Raw genomic sequence first — 12,093 nt, forward strand, 5'->3', positions numbered from 1 at the left:
ATGTAAGACTTCAAGTTTTACCCCTAAATGCATGTGTGTGCCCTCAGTCATATCACTCTTATGATCCCCACTCCCCATGAACAGTAGCCTCCAGGCTCCTCTGTCCATGGGATTCTCCAGGCAAGAATACTGGAGTGGGTTGCCATTTCCTCCTCCAGGGGATCTTCTTGACCCAGCAATCGAACCCGCATTCCTTAGTTCTCCTACACTGGCAGGCCGATTGTTTACCACTGAGCCACTGGGAAGGCCCCTTTTACCCCTAAGTGGCTGTCTATCTATTTGAAGATTTTCTTCATTGTCTGAGACTGACTATAAGGGTTTTACAATCCTATCTCTGAAATATTGTTTCAACTGCCTTGGTGATCCTTTCAATGCAAGATGGTAGTTGGTCTGAGCACCTAAAAAGAGAGCTATAAGGGACTTCAGCTAAACATACAGCACAATTTATAGGAACTGCATTATTCCTGCTCACTGATAGAAGTTTGCAAATGTTGATAGTGTAAGGAAGAGAAAAAAAGAAGTCTTCCTCTATCCTTTTAGGTTTAGTACCTAGGACCTGTGACTTAAACTGACCAAAAGATGAACAGGAAAAAAAAGTTATTTTGTATGTACATGGAGGGCCTCATAGAAAAAAGGTGAAAACTCCTCAGAGAGGCTAAACCTTGGAGCTTATTTACTATTTTAATAAAGGGTGATATATTGTGGAGAAGTGGCCAGACAGGCAAGACAAAGGGAAAGCAGTTTGGGCTTCTAGTGGTGGTAAGTTTGGGGAAGGTAAATATATGAGAGAAACTAATGGAACATAAGGATTATTTAATAAGGTTTGTTCTGCAGACTCAGGTCTCACAATAATTCTGATATGCAGATACTATTATATGCCCCACTTACTGTTGAAGAAACAAGTCTGGAGAGATTGAATCACTCCAAGGACACAGTCAGAATATAAATCTAGGCTATTTGATTCTAAGGTCCATGTTCCTTACACCATGCAGAAATAAGTTTTATGATTTTTTTCTTGATTTTACAATATCACACACTCATAGGAAAATTGGAAAACATATGAATGTATTAAATAGCCTAATTCCACTACTCAGAGAAAACTGGATTAAGCTTTGATGTATTACTTCCAGATTTCTTTTTTAATGCAAATTTAGTTGTGATTGTACATTGCTTATCGTTCTGTGTCCTGTTTTACTTGACATGTTATGAACATTTCTTCATGTTATTAAAAATTCCCCTTTAACATCATTTTAAGGTGAACATAATATTTCACCCTATGGCTGTGTTATACCATCTGTTATTAGACATTTATCCTTGTTCTGTATTTTACTACCATCAATAACAAGAAAGCTATCCCCAAAGGTAATCTCTTGCTTACATTTCTCTCTATTTCTTCAGGGCAGATTCCTGGAAAGGAAATTTCTGGATCAAAGGGCAACCACATTTAATGGACACTATGAGGTATTGAAATAGACATCCATGTACCTTGCCTTTGTAAATAACAAAGACCAGCATTACTTTGTAGGACTCCTATTAAAAATCAAGAGAAAGTAAAATGGTGAGGATTTTGAGCAAGAATTGACTGACCAAGTAGTCAGGTTTACTCAGTGCTTCTTTTCTAACCAGGAGGGGGCAGCACGAGTACCAACGGAAATCCTTCTTGGCCATTTGAATTTGACTTTTTTTTTTTTTAGCATTTTTTTCTTTATTGGCCAAACTTCCTTTGTCAAAATTTAGCAACTACAATGTCATCATATTTACAAGCAGAGGCCAGAGAGGAAAATCTAGTTGACTTGAAAGATTTACAGCTTTCAGGAAGATTCCAGAAGGCCGATCCAGATGGCAAACGGCTAGAGAGAAAAGTCTTTCCAGTGTGGGTTTGCGCCCGAGGCTAGGAAAGCAGGTCAGGGTAACAGCAACAGCAGGAAAAAATGGTGTTGGTCCGTGGCATTGATGATGGCCTTCTGTGCCCAGCGAGAGCTTTTCTGAGGGCTAGGAAGTGGGTTTATCTTTCCAAACAGGATAGCTGGAGGAAAAAGGAGGCACATGACATCCAGCCTGAGGAAGACCTCCCACAAGGTCAGTGATGGGAGGAAGGGAAGCATTAATGAATCACAGAAAAATATGCTGTGTCAAATCCATGCCAAGGGCTGGGTGGACCTCAGGAAGGAACGTAATTACAGTGTACCTGGAGCCGGGTTGCTGACCTGAGGACCGTGTGCCTTGGATAACATCTTCAGGAAGTTTGTGCATACCCTGAATGTGTGCAGAATCTGCCTGGTGGCGCAGATGGTAAAGAATCTGCTTGCAATGCAAGAGACCCAGGTTCAGTCCCTGAGTTGGGAAGATCTCCTGGAGAAGGGAATGGCAACCTGCTCCAGTATTCTTGCCTGGAGGATTCTGTGGACAGAGGAGCCTGGTGGACTACAGTCCATGGGATCGTAAAGAGCTGGACACGACGAAGCGACTAACACAGAAAAATAAGCACGTTTTTCTGGGGGGAAAGATCTATAGCTTTCAGGAGTATATGACCCCCAGAAAATCAGAAACAAGTAATCTGTGTACATTCCCTCCATCTTTAGGATCAAAGGTACTCTCTCTTCAGACCTGAACTCCTTCTTCCCTATTTCAAAGGCACCTCCTTCCCCACAATTGGCAGAAAACCCTGCTTGGATGGAACAACAGGGTCCCCAGCCTAACTCCTGGGTGGTGGAGGGCTTAGCAGGAGGTATGGGTGGCTCAGGAGGCAGAGACTGAATGTTCAGGGGAAAGCTCTTTGGCACAGCAGAAAGCTGGGGTGCATCCAGGTGAATCTATCAAGGCAAAATTTCCACTTGGAGATGTACTCTGTTTTCTAAAAGTTTAATTCCTCCCGTGGGAGCCTGGCAACACCCAAGGCTGACTAGAACTGCTGCTTGAAGAGGCTTATTGGCACAGTGGGAGCTTCATATTTGAGCCCTATGAATGTCTTTATTATATCCCATTTCTTCTGGGAAATCTTAAAAATAATTTATTTTTTTCTTTTAAAATTTTTATTGACATATAGTTGATTTGCAAGGTTAATTATTGCTGTATGTGCTTAGTCCCTAAGTCATGTCCGACTCTGCGACCCCATGGACTGTAGCCCGTCAGGCTCCTCTGTCCATGGGGATTCTCCAGGCAAGAATACTAGAGTGGGTTGCCATGCCCTCCTCCAGGGGATTTTCCCAATCCAGGGACTGAACTCAGGTCTCCCATATTGCAGGCAGATTCTTTACCAGCTGAGCTACCCGGGATGCCCCGTTGCTGTATAGCAAAGTGGTTGAATTATACACACACACACCGACATATATATATTCTTTCTTTTATATTCTTTTTCATTATGGTTTATCATATAACATTGAATATAGTTCTCTGTACTACCCAGTAGGACCTTGTTTATCCACTCTATATGTAATCAGTTACATCTGCTAATCCCAACTTGCCTCTCCATCCCTCCCCAGCCCCCACACCCTTACCAATCACGAGTCTGTTCTCTGTGTCATGAGTCTCTTTCTGTTTCATGGATGGGTCCGTTTGCGTCGTGTTTTAGATGCTGCATTAAGTGATACCATATGGTGTTTTTGTTTCTCTTTCTGACTTACTTCACTTAACAGGATAATCTTTAGTTGCATCCGTGTTGCTGCAAATGATATTACTTTGTTCATTTTTATGGCTGCATGGTATTTCATTGTGTGTGTGTATATATATGTATATATGCGTACATATATGTATATATGTGTATATATGTATATATATATATACCATATCTTCTTTATCCACTCATCTGTAGATGGGCATTTCGGCTGTTTTCACGCCTTGGCTATTGTGAATAGTGCTGCTATGAACATAGGGCTGCACATACCTTTTTGAACTGTAGCTTTATTTGGATATATGTTCAAGAGTGAGATTGCTGTATCATATAGTAATTCTAAAAATAAACATTTATTACAGTATTGATTACAGCTGAAGAAACCTGTGAACAATCTGAGGGTCCATCAAGAGTACGACTGATATGATCAGTATTTTTACCCATATTCTGTATTTGATCCCGAATGTGTGGGTTTTCCACACCAAACAATTCTCTAGTCCTCTGTGGATAGCAGCTGGGTGTCCTACAAATCAATTCACTTTTGACCCCAAGTTAGTAATTCACTAATTACCCCAAGTTAGTCCAGCCCCACAGGTTAACGGCTCAGTCTCACAAAATTGCCTGCCTCATTTCAGAGGTACTCAATCAAAAGTAGTGGGTTTCCAGGTTACTCAGGCTTCGGTCTCGGAGAAGGCAATGGCACCCCACTCCAGTACTGTTGCCTGGAAAATCCCATGGACGGGGGAGCCTGGTAGGCTGCAGTCCATAGGGTCCCAAACAGTCGGACATGACTGAGCGACTTCACTTTCACTTTTCACTTTCATGCGTTGGAGAAGGAAATGGCAACCCACTCCAGTATTCTTGCCTGGAAATCCCAGGGACGGGGGAGCCTGGTGGGCTGCTTCTATGGGGTCACACAGAGTCGGACACGACTGAAGTAACTTAGTAGCAGCAGCAGCAGGCTTCTGTCTGACCCAGCTACAAATTGGGAGTTTCTAGGATCTTCTCCTTAGGTTTGATCATTTGCTTTGCTATAAGGGCTCTCAGGACCTGGGGAAACACTTTACTTACTATTACCAGTTTATTACATAGGCTCTTTTAAAGGATACAAATGAACAGCCAGATGAAGAGGTATTTACAGGGAGGTCTGGAAGGATCCTGAACACAGGAGGTTCTGTCTCTGTGCAGTTTGAGGTATGCTACCCTTCCAGTACGTGGGTGTTCTTACCAACCGGATGCTCTCCAAACCCCTCCATTTCTCCATTACATAGACACGATTAATTAAATCTCTGGTCACTGGCGATTAACTCAATCCCCAGATCCTCCCTCCCCTCCCTGGAAGTGGGGGGAGTAGTGGGGGTCCCAATCACATGGTTGGTTCCTCTGGCAACCAATCCCCATCCTGAAATGACCTAGGGAACCACCAAGGGTCACCTTATTAGCGTTGACTCAGCTTTGGTTGACAGAGGTTTATAATGAATAACAAGACTCCTCTCACCCCTATTACATAGGAAACTACTAGGGTTTTAGGAAGCTTGTGCCAGGAACCAGAGAGAAAGAAGAAATACATGTTTCTTGTTGTTGTGTTAGTAGCTCAGTCGCGTCAGACTCTTTGCAACTCCATGGACTGTAGCCCACCAGGCTCCTCTGTCCATGGCATTCTCCCGGCAAGAATACTGGAGTGGGTAGCCATTCCTTTCTCCACGGGATCTTCTCAACCCAGGAACTGAACCCAGGTCTCTGGCATTGCGAGCAGATTCTTTACTGTCTGAGCCACCCGGGTGGTCCATATATTTATTATATCATGGTATCACAAATAGTGAAATCATAGAATAAGTTATAATTCATATTATGAAACATTAAATAGCTTTAAAAAGAATGTTAGATCCTCTGGTATGACCTAAGAGGTGGCCATGATACTTTGTGACAATATGGATTGGAATGTCACATACAGGGCAGAAATGGGCAAATTTTGGGAATGTCATATATAGGGCAGAAATGGGCAAATGTTTTCGGAAATGGGCTAAATAGCGAATATTTTAAGCCCTGCCATTGTAGTGCAAAAGCAGCTATGCCCAATATGTAAATAAATAGACTTGGTTATGTTCTAATAAAACTTTATTTACAAAACCAGGCAGTGGATCAGATTAGTCTGCAGACCGTAGTTTTCTGACATTTGGCATAGAGTGTGATCTTTTTGGGGCTTCCCTGGTAGCTCAGCTGGTAAAGAATCTGCCTGCAGTGCGTGAGACCCCAGTTTGATTCCTGGGTCAGGAAGATTCACTGGAGAAAGGATAGGCTACCCACTCCAGTATTCTTGGGCTTCCTTAGTGGCTCAGCTGGTAAAGAATCTGCCCACAATGTGGGAGATCTGGGTTCGATCCCCCTTGAATAGTATGTATATATTTTATAAAGATAGGTCCAAGCTGTTAAATGGAGAAGGCAATGGCACCCCACTCCAGTACTCTTGCCTGGAAATCCCATGGATGGAGGAGCCTGGTAGGCTGCAGTCCATGGGATCGCTAAGAGTTGGACACGACTGAGCGACTTCCCTTTCACTTTTCACTTTCATGCATTGGAGAAGGAAATGGCAACCCACTCCAGTGTTCTTGCCTGGAGAATCCCAGGGACGGGGGAGCCTGGGGGGCTGCTGTCAATGGGATCACACAGAATCAGACACGACTGAAGTAACTTAGCAGCAGCAGCAGCAAGCTGTTAATGTTGGGTACCTTGGGCAGAAAAAAACGTAGAATGGGGAGCAAGGAGGTTATTCACTTTTCTTTATTCATTTCTGTTTTGTGTGATTTGAGATGGAACACATGCATTGCTTTTTTTGTAATTTCTTTTTTGAACTCCTCAAATGACATAACTAAGCATTGGGAATTCTCAGCTGTATGGGAGTGCCTTCTGTATAGTGAGACATTTGTGACTTTATTGAAGGAAGTTTTAGTTAGCCACAAGCTGCAGAGAAATCAGTAATTGGTAAGCCAACCAACAAACAAAACCAAAAACCAGAAAAGAAAAGAAAAAAAGTAACTCAGTTTGAGACAATGATAATGAAAGCACTACCAAATCAGGTCCAGCTGGCTGCTCACTGCTCAAAACTCAATGAAGAGAGAGAGAGGGAAATGTTAGCAGAAAGGAAAGTTGCTTTTAATCACAATCCCAGCAATGTGGGGAGACCGTGGGCTCAGTGTCCCCCTAAAACCATCTCCAATGATTCTGCTTGGTCATGAAAGTTTTTAAAGGGAAAAAGGAAAACAATCTCAATTAATCATTGAGTTGGAGCTCAGATCCAACTACTGTGTGCAGGCTTGTTGATTTCTTGTGATTTTTTTTCTTTAAAAGGTTTCTTGTTCACAGAGTTTGTTCACTAGATTACCGAAGGGGGAGCAGGGGAAGAGATCTGGTCACCTATTAATTACCTACTGTGTGATCAAAAGGTCTGAAAGGGGTGCTAGGACTGGAGGTGAGTGGAGCATGGGGGTGCACAGATTAAAGTTAGTGACAAGACCAAAGGGTGCCTCCTGCTGAGAGCTCTTTCCTGCAAAAGCTGCTTACAAAAGCATGATTTTATGATAGAGGGTCAGTCTCACTCCTCTTTGTACCAGTCAAGTCAGGGCTCTCTTTCTAGCCTGGGGTGCTGGGCTGTTAGACACACATGAGCAAACTAGGTGATCGCGGAGGACAGAGGCTGGGAAGGTGAAGGTCAAGGGAGTTCCTATGAGAGGAGCAGAGTCTGCTGAGCCCGAAGCAGAGAGAGCATGCCTGGGGGTGGATGTGGAGAGGAGACCCATCCGCTCACGGAGCCTCAGAGTCTGTGCCTGAGCCACGGTGACCCATCACCTCCTGTTAAGCAGGGAACAGTCCAGCCACTGGGGGTACTGGATAGGATCAGACTAAGTGATCCTTACATGGCCCCTGTCTAAAATAGTCTAGAACAAGCTGGTCCCAGCAGAACTTCTATGGGCCTGAGCTCAGGGCCTGAACTCTGGGGTGGACAGACCTGGGGTAGCAGCTAGCCCAGCAACCTTGGGCCAAGTTTCTGAACCTCTGGAAGCCTTAATTTTTCCTCTGTAAGAGAGAGAAAATTAATAATAATACCACCCCGTATTTCATAGACTGATTATGAGAACCAAACGAGCCAAATTTAACGCTTTCTGTGACCCCTGGCACAATGAATAAGTGCTTAGTAGATATTAATAGATTGCTGTCATGATAGTCATCACTGGGGTTGTTACCCAACTGCCAGAGGACTCTTTCGGTTTACTCTTGACTGTGTTAACTTTTGGTTAACTTTTCACCTCCCAGTCTTTGACAATATCACACTGGTCTTGGCGTGGTTGTATTCTTTCTCTGGAACTGTTTTCTCACCTATAAAAAGACTTCTTGGCACCTGCTGTCCCCATCTATTCAGGCAGATGAGGTATGAAAGACCCTTTTACACTGGGAGTGTAAAAGGCAGGATGCAAATGAAAGGTGACATGATACCCAAATCCTGCTCCTCCTTCAACCAATTAAAGTCTTGTTTCTTCTGACCACACAGTAGCTCCCTTTCCAAGACTTCTGGGCACTGTGGTGTGGGCTGGTAGTTGAATGGACGTGTCACAACCGAAAGTGAGATCTTGGAGATCAGGGACTTTGTCTTATGTATTTTCAAGTGAATAACTATAAAAAAAGATGAATTGAAAACTAATCATTGATGCTAAATTCAAGGAGACTGCTGTGTGTCAGATACGGTGCTAGATACCTTCACACAGAATTTAAATGTAATATCACAGCACCGCTCTAAGTTATGTATCTGTGTTCCCACCCTACTGATGAAAAGTGAAGTTCAGGAAAGTGATTAAGCAGCTGGAGTAATGAGGTACCACCCATGTATCCATATATGAAGAGGCTGACTCTTTCCTATTTTGTTAGGGCTCAGTATCAGCACCCAGTAGGCTCAGAGTAAATATGTAGTATTATTTAGTACCCCTCTCTGATGAATTTAGATTTAAGAAAGTGTTATTTCTAGAAGCAACAAGGTTAAAATAGCAAGACAAATTATGGATTGTACCCCGCCCTTTCTGTTTAGCGAAGGAGCCGGGGGCTCACGTGGAGCTGTACCCGGGCGGTGGGGGAGGGGAAGCGGGAGGCCCTGCAAGGCCCGGGTTTCCTGCGGGGAAAATCCAAGCGCTGAGTGTCCCGACTTCCTTCTGGTCGATTGTTCAGGGGAAGGAAGGCAAGGGGCCTTCTGTTCTTTCTCCGGAATCCCGTGATGCCCACACTCTACGGCAAGGGGCCCCTGTCCCGCCACCCAAACCACGACACCGTCCTGGGAGCTCTCCAGCTCCTGCTCCTGAGGAAGGGAGGGGTGAGGAGGGACCTCCTGGTGGGAGTTGGGGTGTGTGTGTGTGTGTTGCAGGGGTGGGGGTGGGTGGGTACAGCTTCCTTTGTTTTCTGGTGGATGGCAAATTTAGCTTGTCGCTTTTTAAAAGCCTATCATTTTTTGAACTTGATTTAGGACATCTTGGGGTGGCCCAGATGGAACTGGACACACTCTTTCCTTTAATAACCAGAGAAAGGATTGTGAGACCTACCCTACCCTACAGGTTGCCTAGTCACTCAGTCATGTCTGACTCTTTCCCATCCCATGGACTGTAGCCTGCCAGGCTCCTGGGTCCATGGGATTCTCCAGGCAAGAACACTGGAGTGGGTTGCCACTCCTTTCTCCAGCCTTCCCTACAGAGGAATCAGCAAAGCAGACAGCCCAGCGGCATCTCTGGCTTTGACCTCCTGCCACCTGCTTTTCCTCCATTGCCTCTAGCCCATCTTCACTGCTGCTGGGGGTTTCAGCTCTGCACCGCTGAGCTCCCAGGCTAAAGAGAATAGATTTTGTTCTCTCTCATTTTAACTTCCCAGATTTTTTCTGAGCTAACAGAGTTACAGAGCAAACACGTGTATCTGCAATACAGTCAATTAAAAGAACAGATCTTCATGTCAGACTGCCCTGGTTCAAATGTCAGCTGTGGCCCCTGCCAGCTGTGGAATCCGAAGTAAATCACTTAACTTCTCTGCCTCAGCATCCTCATCTATAAAATAGTGATAATAAACAATACTAATGGGATTGTTGTGAGGATTCCTTGACTGAATACTTGTAAGGTGCTTAGAAACATGCCTGACACATGGTGTGTGCCTGCTAAGTCTCTTCGGTCGTGTCCAACTCTTTATGGCCCTATGGACCGTAGCCCTCCAGGCTCCTCTGTCCATGGGATTCTCCAGGCAAGAGTACTGGAGCGGGTTGCCATGCCCTCCTCCAGGGAATCTTCCCAAACCAGGGAGTGGAACCTCCGGCTCTTACGTCTCCTGCCCTGGGGGCAGTTCTTTACCACTAGCACTACCTGGGGAGCCCCTGGCACATGGTAACCAGTAGATAATCAGTTATTAAACAACTACCACAGTATCTAGGTCATCTCTGTTGTTGATCTGGTTAGTTTCTATGTTGCTGGGTGTCCCAGTCGCCCTTACCCTGATGAACTGCTTTCATTTTCTTATGTTATATAATTCCTGAGCCTTTCCAATATCTCTGTGGCTCAGACTTCAAGGGAAAAATGGAGAGTTCTTGTTACTTTATTTTAGAGGACACTTTTAGCTCCCTTTATTTCCGCTTCTTCATTACAGTCTGAATTGGATAACTTTTTATACCTAAAGACTCATCACTGTGTTTTTCTAAACAAAGATGAGTCCACTCCTCACTCCCCTGCCATTGGAGCAATGGTCAATGCCCATAAATGTGCTCATCGTGTGGAAGTAGCTGTGGGACTTCCCAGGTGGCACTAGTGGTAGAGAACCTGCCGGTCAATGCAGGAGAGTCCCTGAGTTGGGAAGATCTCCTGGAGGAGGAAATGGCAACCCCCTCCAGTATTCTTGCCTGGAAAACCCCTGGACAGAGAAGCGGGGCGGGCCATAGTTCATGGGAATCATAAAGAGTCGGACATGACTAAAGTGACTTAGCACAGCACAGTAGTCTTAATAATTTTGCGTTTTCAGAGAAGGAAAATCTTTTCCTCTATGCTCTTAGATTCTGAGTCAGGACTGTGAATTAAGCTGACGGATGACGGAGTAACAGGAGAAAAGCAGACGCATTTTATTTTATATCAATATTTGTATGTGAAAGAAGTAGAAATCTCTGGGGGCTTCAGTTCAGTTCAGTTCAGTTCAGTCACTCAGTCGTGTCCGATTCTGCGACCCCATGAATCGCAGCACGCTAGGCCTCCCTGTCCATCACCAACTCCTGGAGTCCACCCAAACCCATGTCCATTGAGTCAGTGATGCCATCCAACCATCTCATCCTCTGTCACCCCCTTCTCCTCCTGCCCTCAGTCTTTCCCAGCATCAGGGTCTTTTCCAATGAGTCAGCTCTTTGCATCAGGTGGCCAAAGTATCGGAGTTTCAGCTTCAACGTCGGTCCTTCCAATGAACACCAAGGACTGATCTCCTTTAGGATGGACTGGTTGGATCTCCTTGCAGTCCAAGGGACTCTCAAGAGAATTCTCCATCACCACAGTTCAAAAGCATCAATTCTTCGGTGCTCAGCTTTCTTTATAGTCCAACTCTCACATCCATACATGACCACTGGAAAAACCATAGCCTTGACTAGACGGACCTTTGTTGACAAAGTAATGTCTCTGCTTTTGAATATGCTGTCTAGGTTGGTCATAACTTTCCTTCCAAGGAGTAAGTGTCTTTTAATTTCATTAATTAAATTGGGTTATTTTATAAATTTTGATAATAAATTATATATATAACATATAAAAATTAATTTATAATAAATACGGGTTATTTGAATAATGTTTATTTGTGCAAGCTCATTTCCATCTCAACTCCCCATCTCGGGTAATAAGAATGTTCTTTTCCTCCTTATACCAGGAGGGCACTTTCTCAGGAGAAATGTGTGCCCTGCTTTTAGACAGAAAGGATTACTAGAGTGCGAGCAAAAAATGCAGTTCTGCTGACTTGGGGGAAACTTCCATGAAGAGGTATTCTGAAGCATTGGCTGTTCTCCAGGGAAGGTGGAGAGAGAATGAAGAGGGGAGAAAAGATGCCTTATGTCACATATTAGGGGATACGGGGCATCCAGGTCGAGCTCCTGCATCTCCTGAGGGTTTAGCCTGGAGAGAAGGAGGTCGATTAGGAATTTCATCCTGCAATCCAGGTGGTGACAATGAGGTAGAAGAGAATGTGTGTGGTGGGGAAGAGGTGGTGCAGAGGAGTGAAACGAGGCAGTTGCAGGAGTGTCTCAAAAGCAAACGTAAAACTTGACTTGGGATTGGATGTGAAATCAGAAAGATAAATTAACAAAAAGAAAACTTCAGCTTTCAAAATTTGTTAAAACTAGGGGGCTTAAGAACTAAAAGAGGTCCCCTCTATCCACACCCCTTTTGCAGATGAAAAGTTGAGCCCAGCCCTTTTCTGTAGCACTAAATCGTGTTAGCTGTACG

At 44.3% G+C, this 12,093-nt stretch overlaps 1 long non-coding RNA gene across 4 annotated transcripts in view; it reads left to right on the forward strand.

The window, feature by feature from the left end:
• The window catches only part of LOC138421199 (uncharacterized), a 58,539-nt gene that overhangs the window by 41,287 nt on the left and 5,159 nt on the right, over positions 1 to 12,093 (forward strand). The window contains exon 1 of one of the 4 annotated variants that reach the window (XR_011249433.1): positions 1,426 to 1,461. The exons of 1 other annotated variant lie outside the window; for it this stretch is intronic. This is a non-coding gene — a long non-coding RNA (uncharacterized lncRNA). Of the gene's footprint in view, positions 1 to 1,425; positions 1,462 to 1,883; positions 2,080 to 8,879; positions 8,967 to 12,093 lie in introns of those variants that run through there. 2 more of the 4 variants (XR_011249431.1, XR_011249430.1) reach the window with 2 other exon arrangements.

This window comes from Ovis canadensis, chromosome 15 (assembly GCF_042477335.2).
Source record: "Ovis canadensis isolate MfBH-ARS-UI-01 breed Bighorn chromosome 15, ARS-UI_OviCan_v2, whole genome shotgun sequence".
NCBI lineage: Eukaryota > Metazoa > Chordata > Mammalia > Artiodactyla > Bovidae > Ovis > Ovis canadensis.